The following is a 15170-nucleotide window of genomic DNA, read 5'->3' as shown; positions in this document are numbered from 1 at the left end:
TTCCCAGATAAAAGTCTTTATCCTTCTGTCTCTCACTTTGTTGTGCAGGTCACAACTAAACAAGGAATGCTGAAGAGTGTCTATTTGGCCAGAACCACATCGGGATACTCTCTCACAATATGGTACCCTATTTAGATGACCCGTTAACTCCCCCGATGGAATGGCATTTAGTCTAGCCAACATAAATAATCATCTGTATTGCGGAATTGTCAGAAAATCAAAATACATTGGGAGAGATTGCAGTCAGTTTAGACCTAGGTATAGAGGTGAGCATACTCTACGTGCTCTTATTGTAGTACTTCCAAAATCCAGTTTTTGCAGGCAGCTCAGGATTGAAGAAAGAGCTGCTGATGTCCCGCAATCTACAGAGGAGTATTCAGTTGCTCCAACTACAATCTAAAGGGGTACAGCTCAGATGAAGATCTTAACCAACCCAGGTTAAGTACACAGTACACAATAGCCAGCTCCTATACCCTGTCAAGCAGATGTTCACTGGGAACTTCCAGTTGAAACTTAGATTCTCCATATAGACAGAGGGAGTGTAAGCCTTCACCCTGATGGTTTTTTTGTCTTGAAATGGCTCTGGAGATTGCTATTTGCCCACTGGGGAACAATGTGTGTACTGATGGGCTACTTGTGTTTTCTGAGTGCGATAACCAGAGGCTCCTAGGGGTTGTTTCTGGTCAGGAACATGGTGCAAGTTTGAAGGCTTAAACCCTTCTCCCAACTAGTCCCCCCTTTGGAGAATCTAAGTTTCAATCAATGGGGTGGATCCGACCCCCATCCTACCAGTCCACTTAGCAAACTTTATTTAGTTATTAAAATATCTCTACCCCCCTTTCTCCAGTCTAAGGACTGGTCCTCCAGATTAAATGGCTCTTGCATGGTTAGATATACCTAGTAATTCCTAGCACATGTCTGCTCGAGAGGAGCTGGGAACAGTGTGTTTCAGCTCTCAGAGAGCTCCTAGGCTGTAGCCTGTTGGATTAGTGTAAAGGGGACTCAGGTTCAAAGACTGTAATAACAACCTAACAGTCTAAAAATGTAAGTATAATGTTATTGTTCACATAACTCAGTATGTCTACAAGGGTAGCTACAGAGACAGTCAAAAGAAACAAAAACAGGTCCCTGCCCCCTAGGAGTTTACTAACTAAAACTGGCAATGGGGAAAACAGTAGAGTGCAGAAAAGAAAAGGAGACGGAGAGATAAACATGGGCAGTGGCAGGTACAAATATTTAAAACTTGGTTCAAGCTGAATATTTTTAATTTCATTTTCCTCTTGTGAGAAACTTGCATTTATTTACATCAGTTTTTTTTCTTATAGACATAGGGGTACTGCTGGCCATTGGCATTGGCAATGCACCCAGTTTCTGTTTCTTCCGGTGTGTGGGGGGGTGTCTGTTCCACATGTGTTTTGGTCCCTCTAGTGGTCAATTCGATATTACACCACTTTATCTCCAGCATATCTCCCTGCAGATTTAAGCTGCAGGTTTTTATGCCTCCCCCCGGGGGTGGGGGAGAGGATCACCAAGGATACAGCTATGGAACAGTATTCCTTCACCACCTGTTGTAAGAAATAATTTCACTGAGTTCTGAGTATCTTGGGATTTACCAAAAAAACACCAATGTTATAGGTTCTTGTAGGTTATCCGGGCTGTGTGACTGTGGTCTTGGTATTTTCTTTCCTGATGTTTCGCCAGCAGCTGTGGCAGGCATCTTCAGAGGAGCCACAGCTGCTGGCAAAGTGTCAGGAAAGAAAATACCAAGACTACGGTCACACAGCCCGGATAACCTACAAGAACCTATGAACTCTGACCGTGAAAGCCTTCGACACCAATGTTATACTTCACCAGCAACTTCTGCTCTCTTTCCTTTCGGGAATTTAGGTCAATCATAGCTAGGGTTGCCAACCTCCAAGTGGTGGCTGGAGATCTCCTGCTATTACAACTGATCTCCAGCTGACAGAGGTCAGTTCCCCTGGGGGAAATGGCTGCTTTGGGAATTCAACTCTATAGCATTGAAGTCCTTCCCCTCTCCAAATCCTGCCCTCTCAGGCTCCACCCCCAAATCTCCAGGTATTTCCCATCCTGGAGCTGGCAACCCTAACCACTGGCCTGATCCAGAAGGGTTCTGTTTGTGTTCTTATGAATGCCATGGCCTCTGTGACTGTGCATTTCAGGCCTTGCAGGGGCACCTGTGAGTGACAGGATGCTGGACTAGATGAATCACTGGTCTGATCCAGCAGGACTCTTCCGACGTTTGCACTGTCTTCTCCTTTGGATTACCAGAAATGGGCAAATACAGGTATGATTTGTTTTTAAGCCAAATTCCTAGATCTTTTTCTGACCTACTGTCCTTGGCACTCATGCTTTCAAAGGGCAGGCAGGGAGGAAAAAAAATAAGAACATCCAGAGGGAAAATAGCTTATTTCAATTTACTACTGAAATGGCCTCTGAAAGCATCTTCTAGAAGGGCTATTTAAATAATAATAAATGTGTTCTAGTCCCCATCATTGTTCGTGTGTGACGTGCTATTCCGCCCCGCCCGCACATTTTTGGGCGTGCTATTTTAGATTCACAGCTTAAGAAGAAGAGTTGGTTTTTATATGCTGACTTTCTCTACCACTTAAGGAAGAATCAAACCGACTTACAATCACCTTCCCTCCCCTCCCCACAACAGACACCCTGACAGGTAGGTGGGGCTGAGACAATGTGACTAGCCCAAGGTCACTCAGCTGGCTTCATATGAAGGAGTGAGGAAACAAATCCAGTTCACCAGATTAGCCTCCGCCGCTCATGTGGAGAAGTGGGGAATCAAACCTGGTTCTCCAGATTAGCGTCCCCCACTCATGTGGTGGAGTGGGGAATCAAACGTGGTTCCCCAGTCCACCGCTCTAAACCACCGCTCTTAACCCGACACCACGCTGGCTCTTACTTCCCAGGGTACTCTGAAAGCACCTGTGAAAGGAAGAGCCTGCTGCGCAAGCCATGCGCTTTCAGGATCACGCATCATTTCTATAACCACCGCTTCCTTTTATGATTGCCCCAAATGGACTCTGCATTATGCTCCTCATGTCGGTGGTTGTTACGGGGGGAAATAAATCTAGCACACCATCTCAATGAAATCATCCCTTTCCTATTTTCTTTCATTACCAAAAATTACCATGACCCCCTCTCCCAAGAATCTATTTAAAGGCACTGAGTTGAGGAAGAAGGATTGGAAATTATGGATTTTGTAGGCTCCATCCCTGTAGTATGGGAATGCCCAAAGCTAGGGAGGCACAAATAGCGGGGTGGGGGGAGGTTGCTTCTGCTCCTGGGAACCACAGCCTGGCAGTGTATGAATGAGTCTTGGAAGGATTTTCCGGCTCATTAAATCACTGCTCCCCCTGCAAGCTCATTACTTCTCCGTGTATTTTACTGTTGTAATGAATTGGCTTGTGCAAAGGAAGATTGCATGGAGGGGGGTGGGAATCAACCATGGTTTGCAGTTCTCATTTGCAATTACAAGCACAAACCATAGGTTACTGGTTTGGATGTAATGGCAAACTAGGGTTTACTGTAATAAACCAAAATAACTAATTAGGGTTTATTGTAATAGAAATAACTAATTAGCTTAATGCAGAAAAAGCATGAGGTTCATGCAAGAAAACCTGATGCTCCCCTCCCCATGTCTTGTCCAAGTAGCATCAAACCATGGTTTAACATGACCTCTGACTCATCCCCTCATGCTTCTGCCTTTTGAATCAACATGTAACTCCAATATTACTGAATGCATGACACTTTTCAGACATTACAACCACATGTAACAGGAACCCACCAACCCCGCATAACCCTGCCCGATATGTATAGTTGCCATGTACCATGTGTTTCGTATGCATGCACAGCAAACTGACCACATCATTTTTCAGGGCTCTTATTTGCAAGTACTGGGGAGTACAAAATGCACATGTTGCCCCTGTTAATACGATATGGTAACCTTGTGTACTGAAAAGCATTGTGGGTAGCTCATGCTCCCAATATGCCTGATTGTTGGGGTTGCAGTATATGAGGATGTAACGTCAGGAAAAATCTTATGCTGTATTTGTATCATAGCACTTAAGCTACCATTTGTTTTCTTCCATTAGCAGATAGGACTGATCATAGTAAGTTTCTTGTTCAGAATTACATATCCTTAATTTCAACCACTGACCTCAAACCCTGGCATGAAAACCACCATCTCCAAAAGCCACTCTTGCCGAAAACATAGGTCATTTACCCATGGTCGCTATAGCCTCCTTTATTCCCTGTTTCAGCCAGGATCAAATTAACTCGGGCTGGGGGAAACTGTTTGCATTAGCTGGAATGATCAGGGACAAAACTGCGTGCTAATGGAGGCATGAATACAGAAAAGCAGTCTCCCAAGTTCAAATCAAGTCCCACCTTTTTAAATGCTGCTCTGTAATTGGCTTACCTCACGAGATAAGATTTCCTTCCCCCCAAACCCAACTGCCACATAATAAAGTATTTTAAGAACAAAAAACAAAGCAATCTGAAAGAAGGGTGGGGGGAGAAACCCAAGCCTTGTTTTAAAAAAGCCTTTCTTTTGCTCAGAAAGAGCTCAGAGGTAGCAGGAAGCAGGAAGCTCTTGAATCCCTGCCTCTTTACACATGGCTTCGTGATTGGCTGTGAGAGAAGCCAACCTTCTGTGCTTCCCATTTGGCTTTCTTCATGCTGCCTTGAAGAAGGGTTTGGAAAAGGGTGGGGCGAAGCTTAACTTGAGAAAGTTGTACGCTCGCTCAGTGATTCTGGAATGAGCCAGGAGGAACGTTTTAATTCAAGCCAGAAGAGGAATGGAAAAAGCTGGGTTCGTTTTGCATTGAAACAGGGTGGAGCCGACAAGGAATGAGGTAATGTGCATTCCCAAAAAATTGATCCTGGCTGAAACAGAGAATAAAGGAGGCTACAGCGACCATGCGTAAATGCCCATAGTGACTCTTTAACTGTTGAGCGTGAAGGCAACAGGGAAGAAGAGGGACACAAACCCATAGCAATTAAATGCAAAACATGAAAGTCCTCTTGCATGTTTGCCCTCTTCTGGGATATACCAAACAAGTGTGCCAACCTCTGATAAGGACATACTGTGCAGCTGGTTGATCTAAAGGTGCCTCTTTGCCAGGTACATCTATTATGAAAAAGCAAAATTTTGCTGTTTTTATGAATCATGCTGCTATTTCGTTGCTTTCCAGGGTATGGTTTTTGGAAAATATTTTATTTAATGGTTCAAACAGTATGGCAGCTGACAGAGGGAATGGAGAAAGTTGCTGTCAGAGAACCCAGCTGTCTTCTAACACAACAGTACACAATACACACAAGAGGAAGCAGGGCTGAGCATCTCTCTCCGCCCGTCAATTTGTGACTGCAAACACGGCAGCCCATTTTTGCAATGAGTTTGATGATTTACAGTAGCATGGCCACTGTTGGTTGAGAAAGATGTCATGTAATGAGAAAGAAATGAACTCCCCCTATGGTGTTTGGAGCACACTGAGCTCCTATTCTGGGATATACTTAAACGCAAAGACATTTTTGATCGGCAGAACAGGTGGCTGCTATACAGCTGGGTTTTTCAAAAGGTAAGAAAGGCTTCCTCAATGGCAGCGGTAATTGGATTCTTTCAGTAACTTCATAGTGTGAGATGGTGCATATTATGCACCTTCCCCGTGCCTTGTAAAGGCTTGCTTATTGAATTCAATCAGGCATCAAAACAGTACTGGAGCTTCATAGGGTTGCCAACCTCCAGGTAGTAGCTAGAGATCTTCAGCTATTACAACTGATCTCCAGCCGATAGAGATCAGTTCACCTGGAGAAAATGGCCACTTTGGCAGTTGGGCTCTATGGCATTAAAGTCCTGCCCCTCCCCAAACCCCGCCCTCCTCAGGCTCCACCCCAAAAATTTCCAGGTATTTCCCAACCTGGATATGGCAACCCTAAGTCTTCAGCAACTGTCCAGATTTGACTAGGCCATAATAACCAGAACATAAGAAAAGCCATGCTGGATCAGACCAAGGGCCATCAAGTCCAGCAATCTGTTCACACAATGGCCAACCAGGTGCCTCTAGGAAGCCCACAAACAAGATGACTGCAGCAGTACCGTCCTGCCGGTGTTCCACAACACCTAATATAATAGGCAATTACCTATTATAGAACAATATAACAGAACAATTACGCTCTCTGCCCCTGCCTAGGTGTGCACCATAACCTCCCGTTGTCTGTATCTTTTGAGGCAGCTGTGCAGGTGGTTGGCCACCTATGATCAATTAAGTCTTTAAAAGTTACAATGGAAAATGTGAGGTTATACATCAACATCCCCATTCTCCCACTTTGGTCTTGTTCTAAGTGGTCTCCACATGCCTTGACTGGTCAGAAAATTCAGTGCATAGACAGAGAAACCATTCTTCTGCCTGAGTGATGCTGGATGGAAGATGTGATTTGTTTTTAGATTGCCCTGGTATGAAATACACTAGAGTTCCTTATGGAGCACTGCCCTGGTCTTCTCAAATCTTTGTGGACAATGACTTTCTGGTGTTTTGCTGCCATGTGAAAGGTCTCTTGAAACAACTGCAGTAACAGATTCGACTCCTTCTGAACTTCAGTACAGCTGTCCTGAATGCCCAGAGTGAAGGGAAAGACGCCGCCACTGCCGGGAAGCATTGCTAAGTCGCTTCACTCAAATATTTCTATTAATACAGGGTGGTGATAAAGCCCAGAAGACAGGTCAGTGACTCTGGAGCAGGTGCTAAACCTAGTAATGCATATCTGCTATATCACAATGCTTAGGGCTGCCAGGTCCTTCTTTGCCACCAACAGGAGGTTTTTGGGGCAGAGTCTGAGGAGGGTGGGGTCTGGGGAGGGGAGGGACTTCAATGCCACAGAGTCCAATTGCCAAAGCAGCCATTTTCTCCAGGGGAACTGATCTCTATCAGCTGGAGGTCAGTTGTAATAGCAGGAGATCTCCAGCTACTACCTGGAGGTTGGTAACCCTAACAATGCTGTCCATTTCCCATTTGACCTGTGCAATCTGTACAGCTGGGCTGGAATGCAGAAAGACTCACACGTTTGCGAGGAATTTGTCACTGTGTGCTTGCAAAAAAAGCCACCTCCATATGCTTCTGCACAATCCTTGTGGTGCAGCAGACCATTTGAACGCAAACTGCAGATTAATCATCACCAGAACAACTGCCTGTGAAAGACTGTGCCTCGCAAAACCAGTTAGTCTCCAAGGCGGGATGCCATTTTTTTACCTTCTTTCTACTGTCCTACTTTCCAACGCTCCACTCAGCACAGGGAGGCCAAGGATAAAATTAAATTAGATTTTAAACGCATCGGGACAAGTATCTTATCTATTATTTATCGTCCTCTCCTGCTTCCAAGGAGCTCACGGCACCAGACATCGTTCTCCTCTCATGTGATCCTCCCAACAGCCCTGTGAAGAAGTTTGTGCTGAGGGCCTAATTGGTTGTGACATTTCCCACATGTTCGATCATGAAGAAGAAGAACATGCCATCAAGTGGCAACCAATTCATGGTGACCCCATCCATGGGGTGTTCCAGGCAAGAGTCAATCAGAGGTGGTTTGCCATCAATATCAGACCATACAGACAGCCATAAGGGAGCCCTAGGGTTGCCAACTGCCAGGTATTAGCTGGAGATCTCCTGCTATTTCAACTGATCTCCAGCCGATAGAGATCAGATCACCTGGAGAAAAATGGCTGCTCTGGCAATTGGACTCTATGGCATTGAAGTCCCTCCCCTCCCCAAACCCCGCCCTCCTCAGGCTCCACCCCAAAAATCTCCCACCAGTGGCGAAGAGGGACCTGGCAACCCTAGGGAGCCCCCATATTTCAGCAAAATTCAAATAGGGCTCCAGCAGGACATTTCCCCCAGCATGACAATAGGGAAGTGGATTGAATGCTCTACGTGAAGCATTTTCTCACATAACAAAGAGGAAACAGCCCAAAAAGGAGTTATGTGAATTAGTCCCTTCCCCATCCAAACATTCAGGCAATATTTCAGTGATTAGATATAATAACTCACCCTCAACGCACAGAAGGATCATGTCAATAATCAACTTGTAAGTAGGGGGTGTGGATATCAATATGCTGAATTTAAAAAAAACAACCCAAAACATACCTTTTTGACATTTTGTTTTTTTTTTAACTAGCAAAAAAATAAAAATGGCAGCAATAAATGGGGGCTGAAAAAGGGGACCCTGAATAATGCCAAATGTATTTCGCTTTATTCAGGGCCGCTATGGCCCCACCGCTATTTTTAGCCTCCCCCCTCCCTTACTCAGTGGCGGACTGGCCAGGGTGTCAGCTTGCCCACTGGCAAGTGGGCCCTGCGGGCCCCAGATGAAGTGGGGCCCCTTAAACATTAGACAATATGTTTAAAATGTTAATGACCTTTTAGTACCTTGAAAATATAATAGAAGTTCCAATACTGTTACTGTATGCAACTAAAAATTTAATTGTACTTTTTTGAAAATTTTATTTATTTCTTATAAAAATTAAATGATAGTCTTATAGTTGTGGGTGGGCCCCCTTTGTCTCCTAACTCTGCTGCCGTGCCAAAGCTAAGGGCAGATAAGTAAGAGAGGGGGAGGGAGGGGGGAGCCCCATGGGGGAAGAGGGAGCCCCACCCCCCAGTCTGCTTCGGTGCGCCATGCCAAAGCAAACTGAAGATGGGGCTGGACGCAGAACGGAAGGCTTGGCTAGCTCTGAGCCCAGCTTTGAGCTCTGCACCATATTTTTCAGGTTCGGGTTCATTAACACGAATTTTTTGAAAAATCAGGGGAAAGCCTGATTAAATATTCGGGTTTTCCCTGAGGTTTTTTTTTTTTTTTTTTTTTTTTGAAATTTCCGTTCCTAATAAACCCGAACCCCAAAAATATATAAAAAAATTGTTGCACGCCCCTACTCGTAAGCCTATTGTTTCTCTAGGATATGGCCATCAGTTCACACCCGGTTCTTTGTCCACCCTCGAGAACAGCCAGTGTGTGGTTTATTCCAGTCACTCTCCCCTCACTCCCAACATTTTGTATGTTATTTTTGCACTGATAATTTTCCAACCAGGCAGTTAGGATCCAATTGGCCAGTAAGAGTCAAACGTTTTGGCTCCAAACCAATCCCAGCACTGGAGCCCACTTGATGTTCACCTTCCAACATTTTTACAGTATAAATATAGACCCATGATACCCTGGAATTTTGCAGCAGCCATTCCCCCGGACTTCCTCACTACTGCCCCTGTACAGCTTTAAATGCAGGACCCTCAGAGATGTGGAGTTGTCCTCACTCTCTGCCCTCCTTCTCCCTCCTTCACTCTCCTTCCACCCAGGATCTCCAGGACTCCCTCACTGCATCAGGACAGGTTTATATGTTTTCATCCTCCCCTTTATTGTGTGTTTTTATTGCTTAGGTGTTAGATTGTCTAGAATTAAGATTTTCTGTGTGTGTGTGTGTGTGTGTGTGTGTGAGTGAGTGAGAGAGAGAGAGAGAGAGAGAGAGAGAGAGAGAGAGAGAGAGGAGGGAGGGAGGGGTGGGTGGGTGGGTGGTAGAGATTGATTCCGACAGCTCTCTGAGTGTCTCTTGTTTTTCTTGATATATATTTCTAAATAAAGATATTGGGCTCTTTCACACATGCCGAATAATGCCTCCAGTCCTTTCAATCCACTTTCAATGCCTTTGCAGATGGATTTTACTGTGCGGAACAGCAAAATCCACTTGCAAACGATCGTTAAAGTGCACCGAAAGTGGATTGAAAGTGTATTATTCAGCACATGTGAAAGTGCTCTTAGACTCCGATTCTATTTTTTGCCGGCTTTATTTCTGAGAACCTCCCCATTGCCATAGTGAAGTTATACTACCAAATTCTGACACTTGGTATATATAGGCAGTGGTCCTTAAATTTTACCTGGATACATGTGGGGGTGCTCTAAACACACAAGGGGGACACCCCAAGTGTTGAGGGTCACCCCACAGGCAGGCTATTTGGGTAACACCATTGCCTTCCTTTGCACAGCAATCCCCGTCTTCCTTGGTGGTCCCTCATCCAAGTACTAACCATGGCTAACCCAGCTTAGATCTCAAGCTCTGACAAGCACAGGCTAAGCAAGGCTATTTGGGCTTTTGGGGTGCTATGGCTATCTGACAATATTGTGTGTGTCTGCTTAGACCAGGGGTCTGCAAACTGCGGCTCCCGAGCCGCATGCGGATCTTTGGCCCATTGAGTGCGGCTCTCCGAACTTGGTTCGGAGCCCCTGCTCTCGTGCCTGCTCGCGCTGGCAGCCGGGCTGCGGAGCCGTCACGCCTGAGAGAGCGAGCAAGCGCGAGAGAGCAGGCGAACGGGCACGCTGTCTCTCCTCCCCCCCCCACCGTGGAGAATGGCCAGTTCCCCCTTTCCCTTGCCCTCAATGGTTGGGAGGCTAAAGCCTCCCCTCCCCTCTAGCCATGCGATTGCTGGGCGGGTGGCTCGGCGGTTCCTTCCCCCCCTGCCTATCAGCTGTTGGGAGGGCAGGCTTCCTTTGGTAGACCTGGCCTCCGGCTGAGTCCCATTGGGAGGCCATGTCTACCCACTGGCTTTCTTGATGGTAGACCTGGACTCCGAGGAGGGGAAAAAGTCCCCCTTCAGAGGCCAGGTCTACCAATTGGCTTCTATGGGCCTCCGGAGGCCAGATCTACTGCCAAGAAAGCCAATGGGTAGACCTGGCCTCCCAATGGGACTCAGCCGGAGGCCAGGTCTACCAATAGGCTTTTATGGCGGTAGACCAGGCCTCCAGACGAGGACTAGACGGGGAGGGAGAAATGGCAGGGACTTACAATTTAATTTTTATCAATAAATAAGATTACTATTAAGTATGATATCAAGTTTTATTCAGTGTACCTATAGTTTAATTAAGACTTAAAACTTTAATTAAAGTTTATTAAGTTAATAAACAGTGTACCTACCTATATAGTTTAAGTTTAAGAAATTTGGCTCTCTAAAGAAATCTCAATCGTTGTACTATTGATATTTGGCTCTTTTGACTAATGAGTTTGCCGACCCTTGGCTTAGACCCTTTTCCTCTGTGTTACCCTTCCAAGAAAGAGGCTTCCTCATACAATAGCCCCTTCTTTGGCATCTTGATCACCAGAGGCCAAGGCCGGGCACAAAGCAACACCCACACTCTAATCCCCTCTAGTGAACATCGTTCTACTCATATTCACTTCTTCCTCATAGGACTGCAGCTGCAAGCAGGATCTGGCAGTGTCCATGAGGCTTTAGCTGTCAGCTGGCTGACCGTCCTGTGGAGTTCCTCTAGAGGGGAATGAGGGCATTCAGCCAATCAGACCCATTTTTAGGATTGCCAACCTCCAGGTACTAGCTGGAGATCTCCTGCTATTACAACTGATCTCTAGCCGATAGAGATCAGTTCCCCTGGAGAAAATGGCCGCATTGGCAATTGCCCTCTATGTCATTGGAGTCCCTCCCCTCCCCAAACCCCACCCTCCTCAGGCTCCACCCCAAAAATCTCCCGCTGGTGGCGAAGAGGGACCTGGTAACCTGACCCATTGTTGAAAGCAGCTGAAGCATTCTTGGCCAACGGGCAGTGCTATCGCAGAAGCTGTTTTCATGGAAGGGTAGCGCAGAGAAAAAAGGTCTAACTAGTTGCACCTGATAATTACATATAACTCATAACCAAACATGTAGAAAATATCAGGTCTTCTGGTAAGGCCATGAGAATATACAAGTGACCCAACATCACCTAGGCTAGCCCAATCTCGTCAGATCTCAGAAGCTAAGCAGGGTCAGCCCTGGTTAGTATTTGGATGGGAGACCACCAAGGAATACTAGGGTTGCTGTTCAGAGGAAGGCACTGGCAAACCACCTCTGTTAGTCTCTTGCCATGAAAACCCCAAAAGGGGTCACCATAGGTCGGCTGCGACTTGACGGCACTTTACACACACACACAACAGCATCTAGTGTTTGAGTGGGAATTTGAACCCAGGCCTGGTTTGACACTGTAGCCTAGTTACTGTTACTATTACTGCTACTCCATGTTACTGTTTTAGGGGCTGTACAGTGATGCAAAAGTAGTGATTTCTTTTTTAAAAAATCCCATTATGGATTCCAAATATTTTGTTTACACATTAAGGATATTTTTTTCCTTCCCCTCCTTCTCTAGATGCTTGTTAATGTTGGATTTCCTCTTACAGGCGTCTAAACAGGAATTATAGTAAAAGACTACAAAGTGGTTCTCTGCGGGAGCAAGAGAGATGGTAGAAATGTCCCAGGCTTGTATTGGCTTTTAAGTTAGAGAAATTCCCCCAGGAGAGAATTCACTTGACAAGGGAGCAGCCATGAAAGATATTCACTTATCAAAATGCCAGTTTGTTCCTCCTGCTTTCCACCACAGGCTTTAGAAGGAAGGAAAGAAATTTGGCATAGCAGGCTTTATATTTAAAATATGCCCCAACAACCATATTTCACGATAAGCTGAAAATCTGTGATAAAACCAGTTGATAATGGAGGTATCAACACAACTACTACACAACACTGTTATTCTCAGGAGGCCATTCTGTTTGCCAGACAATAAGTGAGGGATGAGAATTATTTTGTCCCCTCCCCAATGCACCCCTTCAAAAGGGATTACATGGACACCACCTAACTTGGTTGGGGGTTACTGCCTGGCCTGGTTTTTTCAGCGACTATTTTTTGAATTTTCCTGTTGCCATTTTGTTTTATTCGTTGCTGGGAAGTGTGATTTTAAATATGTTTTAATCTATGTTTTATATTAAATGTTGTGACCCACTCTGAGCCCGGCTTGCCGGGAATGAGGGCAGGATATAAATGTGAGGAAATAAATAAATACATAACAGTAAGGGTTTCAACATTACGGAGCACATTTTCTTGAACACAGCCGAGGCATTACATGTAAAACCTCAAAGACAGATGCAGCATGTAAATGTGTTTGGTTGGTCAAATGCGCACATTTTGAAAACCACTTTTTCACATCTCAGTTAAAATGTAGTTGGCCTGCCAGGGGTAAAATAACGCTGATTTAAGGTAGGCAAATTGTCAATCTCTAATCCGGGCCACAGGAGCACGTGCTTCAACTGTTTCCATTTACTGGGTCCAGTCCCTTTCTTTCTCATCACTGCCCCCAGAAAATTACTGTCCCTAATCAGGGTTGCCAACCTCCAGGTACTAGCTGGAGATCTCCTGCTATTACAACTGATCTCCAGTCGATAGAGACCAGTTCACCTGGAGAAAATGGCCACTTTGGCAATTGGACTCTATGGCATTGAAATCCCTCCCTTCCCCAAACCACGCCCTCCTCTGGCTCTGCCCCCCAAATCTCCAGGTATTTCCCAACCCAGAGCTGGCAACCCTATGCCTTAGTAAAATTTTGGCAGTGTTAGATGCTGGAATTCTGCAAGATGAAGTTAAATCTTTGACTGGAGTGGGTGGGTGTCTCTTGTTTCTTCAGCATATGAATATGAAGGGCCTCTACATAGTTTGTTGGGCAATAACACAAGGGCTTGGAATATTTTGTTTTTTAATGAATGTATTACTCAAAGATCTGCTGACCATATAATAAAGCTTTATTTTAAACCAAACCATACCTTCAATGGGAGATCTGTGCCTCCCAGACTCTCATGAACCCCTTTCTCTTTATCACTGGGGCACATAAACAGAAGTAGAGACTGCCTTCCTTTCCATGCCGCTTTCTGTCAAAGTAAACAAGGCTGTCATATTAGTGGTCTGACTGGCAGCATCTAAGATTGGGAGAATCTAGATGATGCAAGGGCATGGAAAGTCCCTGGGTTAACTAGCCTAAACCAGATGAGGCCAGACTCTGATGCAATGCTCTGCAACAGGTGAATGACTTAGCAAGTGGTCTCATTGGTCCCTGGTGGTGGCAATGTGTATATATGTTCATAGAACTGTAACCTCAGTGTGGGATGCTATAGTGGAGAAAGAGTGTGTTATAGATTGCTGTTATATCTGTGCACTGTAAATCAATCAATCACTGCTTTTCTAGTAGCAAGTATCTCTGGTGGTTTGTTCTGGATCGTCTGCCTAATCCACAGGCTCCCGCGATACTTTCTCCTCCTTGAAACACCCTGTAAAGTCTCATGGGCTCTGTTTCGAAACTTACAGACAGCTACGTAAGTTACCTGATTTCTCAAATGGGGCCAACAGCAGCTGTATGGGTGGGGGTTGAAAACTCTTGCTGCAGAGAAACGGACAAGCTGTTTTTCCAGTCTAAATAGGCTTGCCAATTCTGCCAGGTCATTAACCGCGGTAAAAATAAAACCCACCTTTCTAAACACATCTGAGGCTATGCATGAAATTCTGCATATAGTCATATATGCTATACATGTCTATAATCCAAGTCTCCGTATAGACCAATATTTTTTAACGCAGCTGCCCTACGTTCTCACCAAGCTTTCAATAGTTTGGCCATCTTTGCCTCCATCCCTCATCCCCCAACCCATCAGCGTCTTCTTCCAGTTTTCCAGCCTTGCCCAGAAGCTTTTCATACCCCATGAAGACCTAACTTGGGCTGCAGCAAGTAATGTTATTGCCGTCCCCTTCTCCTGGATTCTCCTGTGGCTCCTGGAGGAGAGGGCATCCCCAAATGACCGCACATCTTTATGGCAAAGGCTCACTGGCAGCTGCTTCATTTAATTGCATTTGCCTTCTTTTTTTTAACCTGCAAGGGAGACATATTTGAGCTGCTCAAAATTACCCACATGGAGCCGAAGAACTGGAAAGCTGGGGATGCTAGTTTAATAAACCACAAAGCTGCTCTGCGCTTGCCATGAGGAAGTGTATCCTCAGGAGGGCTGTGCAGCCGATCACTCGGTCTCCTCTCTTTCCATTTGAGAAATCATTAGACAGGACAGATTGTAGAAACCAATGGACTGAATTATTTTAAGTGAGGAAACTGGAACAACATCAGAAACAAGCAGAAAGGGCAAGCCACCAGTGAATTTGAGCCAGGGTTATCAGATACTCCAAAATATTATATATTAATTTGCAGTGCTAAAGCACGAATCCCCCCCCCACAATTAATGTCCATCTACCCAGTAGCCCACCTAGTCTCCATTTAGGTAGGTGCTGTGTAGCTCATTTTGAATATAACAACCA

The 15170-nt window shown here is 45.3% G+C and overlaps 1 protein-coding gene across 1 annotated transcript in view; it reads right to left on the bottom strand.

Moving 5' to 3' along the window:
* The window catches only part of LOC130486531 (connector enhancer of kinase suppressor of ras 2-like), a 513126-nt gene that overhangs the window by 337221 nt on the left and 160735 nt on the right, over positions 1–15170 (bottom strand). The window lies entirely within an intron of this gene.

The sequence above is a fragment of the Euleptes europaea genome, chromosome 13 (assembly GCF_029931775.1).
Source record: "Euleptes europaea isolate rEulEur1 chromosome 13, rEulEur1.hap1, whole genome shotgun sequence".
In the NCBI taxonomy this organism is placed as follows: domain Eukaryota; kingdom Metazoa; phylum Chordata; class Lepidosauria; order Squamata; family Sphaerodactylidae; genus Euleptes; species Euleptes europaea.
The sequence above is the reverse complement of the archived record's forward strand: the minus strand, read 5'-3'. Positions and strand labels throughout refer to the sequence as shown.